Source organism: Camelus dromedarius, unplaced genomic scaffold (genome assembly GCF_036321535.1).
Source record: "Camelus dromedarius isolate mCamDro1 unplaced genomic scaffold, mCamDro1.pat HAP1_SCAFFOLD_189, whole genome shotgun sequence".
NCBI lineage: Eukaryota > Metazoa > Chordata > Mammalia > Artiodactyla > Camelidae > Camelus > Camelus dromedarius.
Genome location: NW_026989847.1, coordinates 809,410 through 823,341, shown reverse-complemented (window position 1 = coordinate 823,341; position 13,932 = coordinate 809,410).

Genomic DNA, 13,932 nt, shown 5'->3' with positions numbered 1-13,932 from the left:
CACAAAGGGAACGGGTTTCAGGAGAAACTTTTACTCTGGTTTCTCAGTCTGTTTCCTACTGCCGGTGTGAAATTCCTGCAGTTTTCACTGTAAAACCGAGTTGGAGCTAGTACATCCCCATATATATGTATGGAGTGGAGTTTGCAACTGAAAAGAAACTTTGTGTTCCCAACAAGCTTTGTGAAGGACGGCTTCACACACACTTATCTCTCAGAACTGAGAATGTGGACAGACGTTCGTTCATCTAGCACAAACGGAACGGGTTGCAGGAGAAACTTTTACTCTGGTTTCTCAGTCTGTTTCCTAGTGCTGGTTTGAAGTTCCTGAAGTTTTCACTGTAAAACCGTGTTGGAGCTAGAACCTCCCCATATATATATATGGAGTAGAGTATGCAACTGAAAAGAAACTTTGTGTTCCCAACAAGCTAGGTAAATTACGGCTTTCACACACACTTATCTCTCAGAACTGAGCATGTGGAGAGACATTCGTTCATCTTGCACAAAGGGAACGGTTTGCAGGAGAAACTTTTACTCTGGCTTCTCAGTCTGTTTCCTAGTGCCTGTTTGAAGTTCCTGCAGTTTTCACTGTAAACCCGAGTTGGAGCTAGTACCTCCCCATATATATGTATGGAGTGGAGTTTGCAACTGAAAAGAAACTTTGTGTTCCCAACAAGCTAGGTGAAGGAAGGCTTTCACACACACTTATCTCTCAGAACTGAGCATGTGGAGAGACGTTCATTCATCTAGCACAAAGGGAACGGTTTACAGGAGAAACTTTTACTCTGGATTCTGAGTCTGTTTCCTAGTGCCGGTTTGAAATTCCTGCAGTTTTCACTGTAAAACCGAGTTGGAGCTAGGACCTCCACATATATATGTATGGAGTGGAGTTTGCAACTCAAAAGAAACTTTGTGTTCCCAACAAGCTATGTGAAGGACGGCTTTCACACACAATTATCTCTCAGAACTGAGCATGTGGAGAGACGTTCGTTCATCTAGAACAAACGGAACGGGTTGCAGGGGAAACTTTTACTCTGGTATCTCAGTCTGTTTCCTAGTGCCGGTTTGAAGTTCCTGCAGTTTTCACTGTAAAACCGAGTTGGAGCTAGTACCTACCCATATATATATATGGAGTGGAGTTTGCAACTGAAAGTAACTTTGTGTTCCCAACAAGCTAGGTGAAGAACTGTTTCACACACACTTATCTCTCAGAACTGAGAATGTGGTGAGACTTTCGTTCATCTAGCACAAAGGGAACGTTTGCAGTAGAAACTTTTACTCTGGTTTCTCAGTCTGTTTCCTAGTGCCGATTTGAAGTTCCTGCAGTTTTCACTGTAAATCCGAGTTGGAGCTAGTACCTCCCCATATATATGTATGGAGTGGAGTTTGCAACTGAAAAGAATCTTTGTGTTCCCAACAAGCTTTGTGAAGAACGGCTTTCACACACACATATCTCTCAGAACTGAGAATGTGGACAGACGTTCCTTCATTAGGCACAAAAGGTACGGGTTGCAGGAGAAACTTTTAGTCTGTTTTCTCATCTGGTTCCTAGTGCCGGTTTGAAGTTCCTGCAGTTTTCACTGTAAAACCGAGTTGGAGCTAGTACCTCCCCATATATATGTATGGATTGGAGTTTGCAACTGAAAAGAAACTTTGTGTTCCCAACATGCTAGGTGAAGGACGGCTTTCACACACACATATCTCTCAGAACTGAGCATGTGGAGAGACGTTCGTTCATCTAGCACAAAGGGAACGGGTTTCAGGAGAAACTTTTACTCTGGTTTCTCAGTCTGTTTCCTACTGCCGGTGTGAAATTCCTGCAGTTTTCACTGTAAAACCGAGTTGGAGCTAGTACATCCCCATATATATGTATGGAGTGGAGTTTGCAACTGAAAAGAAACTTTGTGTTCCCAACAAGCTTTGTGAAGGACGGCTTCACACACACTTATCTCTCAGAACTGAGAATGTGGACAGACGTTCGTTCATCTAGCACAAACGGAACGGGTTGCAGGAGAAACTTTTACTCTGGTTTCTCAGTCTGTTTCCTAGTGCTGGTTTGAAGTTCCTGAAGTTTTCACTGTAAAACCGTGTTGGAGCTAGAACCTCCCCATATATATATATGGAGTGGAGTATGCAACTGAAAAGAAACTTTGTGTTCCCAACAAGCTAGGTAAATTACGGCTTTCACACACACTTATCTCTCAGAACTGAGCATGTGGAGAGACATTCGTTCATCTTGCACAAAGGGAACGGTTTGCAGGAGAAACTTTTACTCTGGCTTCTCAGTCTGTTTCCTAGTGCCGGTTTGAAGTTCCTTCAGATTTCAGTGTAAAACCTAGTTGGAGATACTACCTCCCCATATATATGTATGGAGTGGAGTTTGCAACTGAAAAGAAACTTTGTGTTCCCAACAAGCTAGTTGAAAGACGGCTTTCACACACAATTATCTCTCAGAAGTGAGCATGTGGAGAGACGTTCGTTCATCTAGCACAAAGGGAACGTGTTGCAGGAGAAACTTTTACTCTGGTTTCTCAGTCTGTTTCCTAGTGCTGGTTATAAGTTCCTGCAGTTTTCACTGTAAACCCGAGTTGGAGCTAGTTCCTACCCATATATATGTATGGAGTGGAGTTTGCAACTGAAAAGAATCTTTGAGTTCCCAACAAGCTAGGTGAAGTGCGGCTTTCAAACACTCTTATCTCTCAGTACTGAGCATGTGGAGAGACGTTCGTTCATCTAGCACAAATGGAACGGGTTGCAGGAGAAACTTTTACTCTGGTTTCTCAGTATGTTTCCTAGTGCCGATTTGAAGTTCCTGCAGTTTTCACTGTATAACCGAGTTGGTGCTAGTACCTACCCATACATATGTATGGATTGGAGTTTGCAACTGAAAAGAAACTTTGTGTTCCCAACAAGCTAGTTGAAGGACGGCTTTCACACACACTTATCTCTCAGAACTGAGCATGTGTAGAGACGTTCGTTCATCTAGCAAAAAGGGAACGGTTTGCAGGAGAAACTTTTACTCTGGTTTCTCAGTCTGTTTCCTAGTGCCGGTTTGAAGTTCCTGCAGTTTTCACTGTAAATCCGAGTTGGAGCTAGTTCTGGTTTCTCAGTCTGTTTCCTAGTGCTCTTTAGAAGTTCCTGCAGTTTTCCCTGTAAACCCGAGTTGGAGCTAGTACCTACCCATATATATGTATGGAGTGGAGTTTGCAACTGAAAAGAATCTTTGAGTTCCCAACAAGCTAGGTGAAGTGCGGCTTTCAAACACTCTTATCTCTCAGTACTGAGCATGTGGAGAGACGTTCGTTCATCTAGCACAAATGGAACGGGTTGCAGGAGAAACTTTTACTCTGGTTTCTCAGTATGTTTCCTAGTGCCGGTTTGAAGTTCCTGCAGTTTTCACTGTATAACCGAGTTGGAGCTAGTACCTACCCATACATATGTATGGATTGGAGTTTGCAACTGAAAAGAAACTTTGTGTTCCCAACAAGCTAGTTGAAGGACGGCTTTCACACACACTTATCTCTCAGAGCTGAGCATGTATAGAGACGTTCGTTCATCTAGCAAAAAGGGAACGGTTTGCAGGAGAAACTTTTACTCTGGTTTCTCAGTCTGTTTCCTAGTGCCGGTTTGAAGTTCCTGCAGTTTTCACTGTAAATCCGAGTTGGAGCTAGTACCACCCCATATATATGTATGAAGTGGAGTTTGCAACTGAAAAGAATCTTTGTGTTCCCAACAAGCCTTGTGAAGAACGGCTTTCACACACACATATCTCTCAGAACTGAGAATGTGGACAGACGTTCCTTCATTAGGCACAAAGGGAACGGGTTGCAGGAGAAACTTTTACTCTGGTTTCTCTGTCTGTTTCCTAGTGCCTGTTTGAAGTTCCTGCAGTTTTCACTGTAAACCCGAGTTGGAGCTAGTACCTCCCCATATATATGTATGGAGTGGAGTTTGCAACTGAAAAGAAACTTTGTGTTCCCAACAAGCTAGGTGAAGGAAGGCTTTCACACACACTTATCTCTCAGAACTGAGCATGTGGAGAGACGTTCATTCATCTAGCACAAAGGGAACGGGTTACAGGAGAAACTTTTACTCTGGATTCTGAGTCTGTTTCCTAGTGCCGGTTTGAAATTCCTGCAGTTTTCACTGTAAAACCGAGTTGGAGCTAGGACCTCCACATATATATGTATGGAGTGGAGTTTGCAACTCAAAAGAAACTTTGTGTTCCCAACAAGCTATGTGAAGGACGGCTTTCACACACAATTATCTCTCAGAACTGAGCATGTGGAGAGACGTTCGTTCATCTAGAACAAACGGAACGGGTTGCAGGGGAAACTTTTACTCTGGTATCTCAGTCTGTTTCCTAGTGCCGGTTTGAAGTTCCTGCAGTTTTCACTGTAAAACCGAGTTGGAGCTAGTACCTACCCATATATATATATGGAGTGGAGTTTGCAACTGAAAGTAACTTTGTGTTCCCAACAAGCTAGGTGAAGAACTGTTTCACACACACTTATCTCTCAGAACTGAGAATGTGGTGAGACTTTCGTTCATCTAGCACAAAGGGAACGTTTGCAGTAGAAACTTTTACTCTGGTTTCTCAGTCTGTTTCCTAGTGCCGATTTGAAGTTCCTGCAGTTTTCACTGTAAATCCGAGTTGGAGCTAGTACCTCCCCATATATATGTATGGAGTGGAGTTTGCAACTGAAAAGAATCTTTGTGTTCCCAACAAGCTTTGTGAAGAACGGCTTTCACACACACATATCTCTCAGAACTGAGAATGTGGACAGACGTTCCTTCATTAGGCACAAAAAGTACGGGTTGCAGGAGAAACTTTTAGTCTGTTTTCTCATCTGGTTCCTAGTGCCGGTTTGAAGTTCCTGCAGTTTTCACTGTAAAACCGAGTTGGAGCTAGTACCTCCCCATATATATGTATGGATTGGAGTTTGCAACTGAAAAGAAACTTTGTGTTCCCAACATGCTAGGTGAAGGACGGCTTTCACACACACATATCTCTCAGAACTGAGCATGTGGAGAGACGTTCGTTCATCTAGCACAAAGGGAACGGGTTTCAGGAGAAACTTTTACTCTGGTTTCTCAGTCTGTTTCCTACTGCCGGTGTGAAATTCCTGCAGTTTTCACTGTAAAACCGAGTTGGAGCTAGTACATCCCCATATATATGTATGGAGTGGAGTTTGCAACTGAAAAGAAACTTTGTGTTCCCAACAAGCTTTGTGAAGGACGGCTTCACACACACTTATCTCTCAGAACTGAGAATGTGGACAGACGTTCGTTCATCTAGCACAAACGGAACGGGTTGCAGGAGAAACTTTTACTCTGGTTTCTCAGTCTGTTTCCTAGTGCTGGTTTGAAGTTCCTGAAGTTTTCACTGTAAAACCGTGTTGGAGCTAGAACCTCCCCATATATATATATGGAGTGGAGTATGCAACTGAAAAGAAACTTTGTGTTCCCAACAAGCTAGGTAAATTACGGCTTTCACACACACTTATCTCTCAGAACTGAGCATGTGGAGAGACATTCGTTCATCTTGCACAAAGGGAACGGTTTGCAGGAGAAACTTTTACTCTGGCTTCTCAGTCTGTTTCCTAGTGCCGGTTTGAAGTTCCTTCAGATTTCAGTGTAAAACCTAGTTGGAGATACTACCTCCCCATATATATGTATGGAGTGGAGTTTGCAACTGAAAAGAAACTTTGTGTTCCCAACAAGCTAGTTGAAGGACGGCTTTCACACACAATTATCTCTCAGAAGTGAGCATGTGGAGAGACGTTCGTTCATCTAGCACAAAGGGAACGTGTTGCAGGAGAAACTTTTACTCTGGTTTCTCAGTCTGTTTCCTAGTGCTGGTTATAAGTTCCTGCAGTTTTCACTGTAAACCCGAGTTGGAGCTAGTACCTACCCATATATATGTATGGAGTGGAGTTTGCAACTGAAAAGAATCTTTGAGTTCCCAACAAGCTAGGTGAAGTGCGGCTTTCAAACACTCTTATCTCTCAGTACTGAGCATGTGGAGAGACGTTCGTTCATCTAGCACAAATGGAACGGGTTGCAGGAGAAACTTTTACTCTGGTTTCTCAGTATGTTTCCTAGTGCCGGTTTGAAGTTCCTGCAGTTTTCACTGTATAACCGAGTTGGTGCTAGTACCTACCCATACATATGTATGGATTGGAGTTTGCAACTGAAAAGAAACTTTGTGTTCCCAACAAGCTAGTTGAAGGACGGCTTTCACACACACATATCTCTCAGAACTGAGCATGTGGAGAGACGTTCGTTCATCTAGCACACAGGGAACGGGTTTCAGGAGAAACTTTTACTCTGGTTTCTCAGTCTGTTTCCTAGTGCCGGTGTGAAGTTCCTGCAGTTTTCACTGTAAAACCGAGTTGGAGCTAGTACATCCCCATATATATGTATGGAGTGGAGTTTGCAAATGAAAAGAAACTTTGTGTTCCCAACAAGCTAGTTGAAGGACGGTTTTCACACACAAATATCTCTCAGAACTGAGCATGTGGAGAGACGTTCGTTCATCTAGCACAAAGGGAACGGGTTGCAGGAGAAACTTTTACTCTGGTTTCTCAGTCTGTTTCCTAGTGCTGGTTTGATGTTCCTGAAGTTTTCACTGTAAAACCGTGTTGGAGCTAGTACCTCCCCATATATATATATGGAGTGGAGTATGCAACTGAAAAGAAACTTTGTGTTCCCAACAAGCTAGGTGAATTACGGCTTTCACACACACTTATCTCTCAGAACTGAGCATGTGGAGAGACATTCGTTCATCTAGCACAAAGGGAACGGGTTGCAGGATAAACTTTTTCTCTGGTTTCTCAGTCTGTTTCCCAGTGCCGGTTTGAAGTTCCTGCAGTTTTCACAGTAAAACCTAGTTGGAGCTAGTACCTCCCAATATATATGTATGGAGTGGAGTTTGCAACTGAAAAGAATCTTTGTGTTCCCAACAAGCTAGGTGAAGGACGGCTTTCACACACACATCTCTCAGAACTGAGCATGTGGAGAGACGTTCGTTCATCTAGCACAAATGGAACGGGTTGCAGGAGAAACTTTTACTCTGGTTTCTCAGTCTGTTTCCTAGTGCCGGTTTGAAGTTCCTGCAGTTTTCACTGTAAAACCGAGTTGCAGCTAGTACCTCCCCATATATATGTATGGAATGGAGTTTGCAACTGAAAAGAAACTTTGTGTTCCCAACAAGCTAGTTGAAGGACGGCTTTCACACACAATTATCTCTCAGAACTGAGCATGTGGAGAGACGTTCGTTCATCTAGAACAAAGGGAACGGTTTGCAGGGGAAACTTTTACTCTGCTTTCTCAGTCTGTTTCCTAGTGCCGTTTTGAAGTTCCTGCAATTTTCACTGTAAAACCGATTTGGAGCTAGTACCTCCCCATATATATGTATGGAGTGGAGTTTGCAAATGAAAAGAAACTTTGTGTTCCCAACAAGCTTTGTGAAGGACTTCTTTCACACACACATATCTCTCAGAACTGAGAATGTGGACAGACGTTCCTTCATTAGGCACAAAGGTAACGTTTTGCAGGAGAAACTTTTACTCTGGTTTCTCAGTCTGTTTCCTAGTGCCGGTTTGAAGTTCCTGCAGTTTTCACTGTAAAACCGAGTTGGAGCTAGTACCTTCCCATATATATGTATGGAGTGGAGTTTGCAACTAAAAAGAATCTTTGTGTTCCCAACAAGCTATGTGAAGGACGGCTTTCACACACACTGATCTCTCAGAACTGAGCATGTGGAGAGAAGTTCGTTCATCTAGCACAAAGGGAACGGGTTGCAGTAGAAACTTTTACTCTGGTCTCTCAGTCTGTTTCCTAGTGCCCGTTTGAAGTTCCTGCAGTTTTCACTGTAAAACCGAGTTGGAGCTAGAACATCCCCACATATATATATGGAGTGGAGTTTGCAACTGAAAAGAAACTTTGTGTTCCCAACAAGTTAGTTGAAGAACGGCTTTCACACACACATCTCTCAGAACTGAGCATGTGGAGAGACGTTCGTTCATCTAGCACAAAGGGAACGGGTTGCAGGAGAAACTTTTACTCTGGTTTCTCAGTCTGTTTCCTAGTGCCGTTTTGAAGTTCCTGCAGTTTTCACTGTAAAACCGATTTGGAGCTAGTACCTCCCCATATATATGTATGGAGTGGGGTTTTCAACTGAAAAGAATCTTTGTGTTCCCAACAACCTAGGTGAAGTACGGCTTTCACACACACTGATCTCTCAGAACTGAGCATGTGGAGAGACGTTCGTTCATCTAGCACAAGGGGAACGGGTTGCAGGAGAAACTTTTACTCTGGTTTCTCTGTCTGTTTCCTAGTGCCGGTTTGAAGTTCCTGCAGTTTTCACTGTAAAATCGATTTGGAGCTAGTACATCCCCATATATATGTATGGAGTGGAGTTTGCAACTGAAAAGAAACTTTGTGTTCCCAACAAGCTTTGTGAAGGACGGCTTCACACACACTTATCTCTCAGAACTGAGAATGTGGACAGACGTTCGTTCATCTAGCACAAACGGAACGGGTTGCAGGAGAAACTTTTACTCTGGTTTCTCAGTCTGTTTCCTAGTGCTGGTTTGAAGTTCCTGAAGTTTTCACTGTAAAACCGTGTTGGAGCTAGAACCTCCCCATATATATATATGGAGTGGAGTATGCAACTGAAAAGAAACTTTGTGTTCCCAACAAGCTAGGTAAATTACGGCTTTCACACACACTTATCTCTCAGAACTGAGCATGTGGAGAGACATTCGTTCATCTTGCACAAAGGGAACGGTTTGCAGGAGAAACTTTTACTCTGGCTTCTCAGTCTGTTTCCTAGTGCCGGTTTGAAGTTCCTTCAGATTTCAGTGTAAAACCTAGTTGGAGATACTACCTCCCCATATATATGTATGGAGTGGAGTTTGCAACTGAAAAGAAACTTTGTGTTCCCAACAAGCTAGTTGAAGGACGGCTTTCACACACAATTATCTCTCAGAAGTGAGCATGTGGAGAGACGTTCGTTCATCTAGCACAAAGGGAACGTGTTGCAGGAGAAACTTTTACTCTGGTTTCTCAGTCTGTTTCCTAGTGCTGGTTATAAGTTCCTGCAGTTTTCACTGTAAACCCGAGTTGGAGCTAGTACCTACCCATATATATGTATGGAGTGGAGTTTGCAACTGAAAAGAATCTTTGAGTTCCCAACAAGCTAGGTGAAGTGCGGCTTTCAAACACTCTTATCTCTCAGTACTGAGCATGTGGAGAGACGTTCGTTCATCTAGCACAAATGGAACGGGTTGCAGGAGAAACTTTTACTCTGGTTTCTCAGTATGTTTCCTAGTGCCGGTTTGAAGTTCCTGCAGTTTTCACTGTATAACCGAGTTGGTGCTAGTACCTACCCATACATATGTATGGATTGGAGTTTGCAACTGAAAAGAAACTTTGTGTTCCCAACAAGCTAGTTGAAGGACGGCTTTCACACACACATATCTCTCAGAACTGAGCATGTGGAGAGACGTTCGTTCATCTAGCACACAGGGAACGGGTTTCAGGAGAAACTTTTACTCTGGTTTCTCAGTCTGTTTCCTAGTGCCGGTGTGAAGTTCCTGCAGTTTTCACTGTAAAACCGAGTTGGAGCTAGTACATCCCCATATATATGTATGGAGTGGAGTTTGCAAATGAAAAGAAACTTTGTGTTCCCAACAAGCTAGTTGAAGGACGGTTTTCACACACAAATATCTCTCAGAACTGAGCATGTGGAGAGACGTTCGTTCATCTAGCACAAAGGGAACGGGTTGCAGGAGAAACTTTTACTCTGGTTTCTCAGTCTGTTTCCTAGTGCTGGTTTGATGTTCCTGAAGTTTTCACTGTAAAACCGTGTTGGAGCTAGTACCTCCCCATATATATATATGGAGTGGAGTATGCAACTGAAAAGAAACTTTGTGTTCCCAACAAGCTAGGTGAATTACGGCTTTCACACACACTTATCTCTCAGAACTGAGCATGTGGAGAGACATTCGTTCATCTAGCACAAAGGGAACGGGTTGCAGGATAAACTTTTTCTCTGGTTTCTCAGTCTGTTTCCCAGTGCCGGTTTGAAGTTCCTGCAGTTTTCACAGTAAAACCTAGTTGGAGCTAGTACCTCCCAATATATATGTATGGAGTGGAGTTTGCAACTGAAAAGAATCTTTGTGTTCCCAACAAGCTAGGTGAAGGACGGCTTTCACACACACATCTCTCAGAACTGAGCATGTGGAGAGACGTTCGTTCATCTAGCACAAATGGAACGGGTTGCAGGAGAAACTTTTACTCTGGTTTCTCAGTCTGTTTCCTAGTGCCGGTTTGAAGTTCCTGCAGTTTTCACTGTAAAACCGAGTTGCAGCTAGTACCTCCCCATATATATGTATGGAATGGAGTTTGCAACTGAAAAGAAACTTTGTGTTCCCAACAAGCTAGTTGAAGGACGGCTTTCACACACAATTATCTCTCAGAACTGAGCATGTGGAGAGACGTTCGTTCATCTAGAACAAAGGGAACGGTTTGCAGGGGAAACTTTTACTCTGCTTTCTCAGTCTGTTTCCTAGTGCCGTTTTGAAGTTCCTGCAATTTTCACTGTAAAACCGATTTGGAGCTAGTACCTCCCCATATATATGTATGGAGTGGAGTTTGCAAATGAAAAGAAACTTTGTGTTCCCAACAAGCTTTGTGAAGGACTTCTTTCACACACACATATCTCTCAGAACTGAGAATGTGGACAGACGTTCCTTCATTAGGCACAAAGGTAACGTTTTGCAGGAGAAACTTTTACTCTGGTTTCTCAGTCTGTTTCCTAGTGCCGGTTTGAAGTTCCTGCAGTTTTCACTGTAAAACCGAGTTGGAGCTAGTACCTTCCCATATATATGTATGGAGTGGAGTTTGCAACTAAAAAGAATCTTTGTGTTCCCAACAAGCTATGTGAAGGACGGCTTTCACACACACTGATCTCTCAGAACTGAGCATGTGGAGAGAAGTTCGTTCATCTAGCACAAAGGGAACGGTTTGCAGTAGAAACTTTTACTCTGGTCTCTCAGTCTGTTTCCTAGTGCCCGTTTGAAGTTCCTGCAGTTTTCACTGTAAAACCGAGTTGGAGCTAGAACATCCCCACATATATATATGGAGTGGAGTTTGCAACTGAAAAGAAACTTTGTGTTCCCAACAAGTTAGTTGAAGAACGGCTTTCACACACACATCTCTCAGAACTGAGCATGTGGAGAGACGTTCGTTCATCTAGCACAAAGGGAACGGGTTGCAGGAGAAACTTTTACTCTGGTTTCTCAGTCTGTTTCCTAGTGCCGTTTTGAAGTTCCTGCAGTTTTCACTGTAAAACCGATTTGGAGCTAGTACCTCCCCATATATATGTATGGAGTGGGGTTTTCAACTGAAAAGAATCTTTGTGTTCCCAACAACCTAGGTGAAGTACGGCTTTCACACACACTGATCTCTCAGAACTGAGCATGTGGAGAGACGTTCGTTCATCTAGCACAAGGGGAACGGGTTGCAGGAGAAACTTTTACTCTGGTTTCTCTGTCTGTTTCCTAGTGCCGGTTTGAAGTTCCTGCAGTTTTCACTGTAAAATCGATTTGGAGCTAGTACCTCCCCATATATATGTATGGAGTGGAGTTTGCAACTCAAAAGAAACTTTGTGTTCCCAACAAGCTAGATGAAGGACGGCTTTCACACACAATTATCTCTCAGAACTGAGCATGTGGAGAGACGTTCGTTCATCTAGAACAAAGGGAACGGGTTGCAGGGGAAACTTTTACTCTGGTATCTCAGTCTGTTTCCTAGTGCCGGTTTGAAGTTCCTGCAGTTTTCACTGTAAAACCGAGTTGGAGCTAGTACCTACCCATATATATGTATGGAGTGGAGTTTGCAACTGAAAAGTAACTTTGTGTTCCCAACAAGCTAGGTGAAGGACGGTTTCACACACACTTACCTCTCAGAACTGAGCATGTGGTGAGACTTTCGTTCATCTAGCACAAAGGGAACGGGTTGCAGGAGAAACTTTTACTCTGGTTTCTCAGTCTGTTTCCTAGTGCCGGTTTGAAGTTCCTGCAGTTTTCACTGTAAATCCGAGTTGGAGCTAGTACCTCCCCATATATATGTATGGAGTGGAGTTTGCAACTGAAAAGAAACTTTGTGTTCCCAACAAGCTTTGTGAAGGACGGCTTTCACACACACATATCTCTCAGAACTGAGAATGTGGACAGACGTTCCTTCATTAGGCACAAAGGGAACGGGTTGCAGGAGAAACTTTTACTCTGGTTTCTCAGTCTGTTTCCTAGTGCCGGTTTGAAGTTCCTGCAGTTTTCACTGTAAAACCGAGTTGGAGATAGTACCTTCCCATATATATGTATGGAGTGGAGTTTGCAACTAAAAACAAACTTTGTGTTCCCAACAAGCTAGGTGAAGGACGGCTTTCACACACACTGATCTCTCAGAACTGAGCATGTGGAGAGAAGTTCGTTCATCTAGCACAAATGGAACTGGTTGCAGGAGAAACTTTTACTCTGGTCTCTCAGTCTGTTTCCTAGTGCCGGTTTGAAGTTCCTGCAGTTTTCACTGTAAAACCGAGTTGGAGCTAGAACATCCCCACATATATATATGGAGTGGAGTTTGCAACTGAAAAGAAACTTTGTGTTCCCAACAAGTTAGTTGAAGGACGGCTTTCACACACACATCCCTCAGAACTGAGCATGTGGAGAGACGTTCGTTCATCTAGCACAAATGGAACGGGTTGCAGGAGAAACTTTTACTCTGGTTTCTCAGTCTGTTTCCTAGTGCCGTTTTGAAGTTCCTGCAGTATTCACTGTAAAACCGATTTGGAGCTAGAAACTCCCCATATATATGTATGGAGTGGAGTTTGCAACTGAAAACAAACTTTGTGTTCCCAACAACCTAGGTGAAGGACGGCTTTCACACACACTGATCTCTCAGAACTGAGCATGTGGAGAGACGTTCGTTCATCTAGCACAAGGGGAACGGGTTGCAGGAGAAACTTTTACTCTGGTTTCTCTGTCTGTTTCCTAGTGCCGGTTTGAAGTTCCTGCAGTTTTCACTGTAAAATCGATTTGGAGCTAGTACCTCCCCATATATATGTATGGAGTGGAGTTTGCAACTGAAAAGAAACTTTGTGTTCCCAACAAGCTAGGTGAAGGAAGGCTTTCACACACACTTATCTCTCAGAACTGAGCATGTGGAGAGACGTTCGTTCATCTAGCACAAAGGGAACGGGTTGCAGGAGAAACTTTTACTCTGGTTTCTCAGTCTGTTTCCTAGTGCCGGTTTGAAATTCCTGCAGTTTTCACTGTAAAACCGAGTTGGAGCTAGGACCTCCCCATATATATGTATGGAGTGGAGTTTGCAACTCAAAAGAAACTTTGTGTTCCCAACAAGCTAGGTGAAGGACGGCTTTCACACACAATTATATCTCAGAACTGAGCATGTGGAGAGACTTTCGTTCATCTAGAACAAAGGGAACGGGTTGCAGGGAAAACTTTTACTCTGGTATCTCAGTCTGTTTCCTAATGCCGGTTTGAAGTTCCTGCAGTTTTCACTGTAAAACCGAGTTGGAGCTAGTACCTACCCATATATATATATGGAGTGGAGTTTGCAACTGAAAAGTAACTTTGTGTTCCCAACAAGCTAGGTGAAGGACGGTTTCACACACACTTATCTCTCAGAACTGAGCATGTGGTGAGACTTTCGTTCATCTAGCAAAAAGGGAACGGGTTGCAGGAGAAACTTTTACTCTGGTTTCTCAGTCTGTTTCCTAGTGCCGGTTTGAAGTTCCTGCAGTTTTCACTGTAAATCCGAGTTGGAGCTAGTACCTCCCCATATATATGTATGGAGTGGAGTTTGCAACTGAAAAGAAACTTTGTGTTCCCAACAAGCTTTGTGA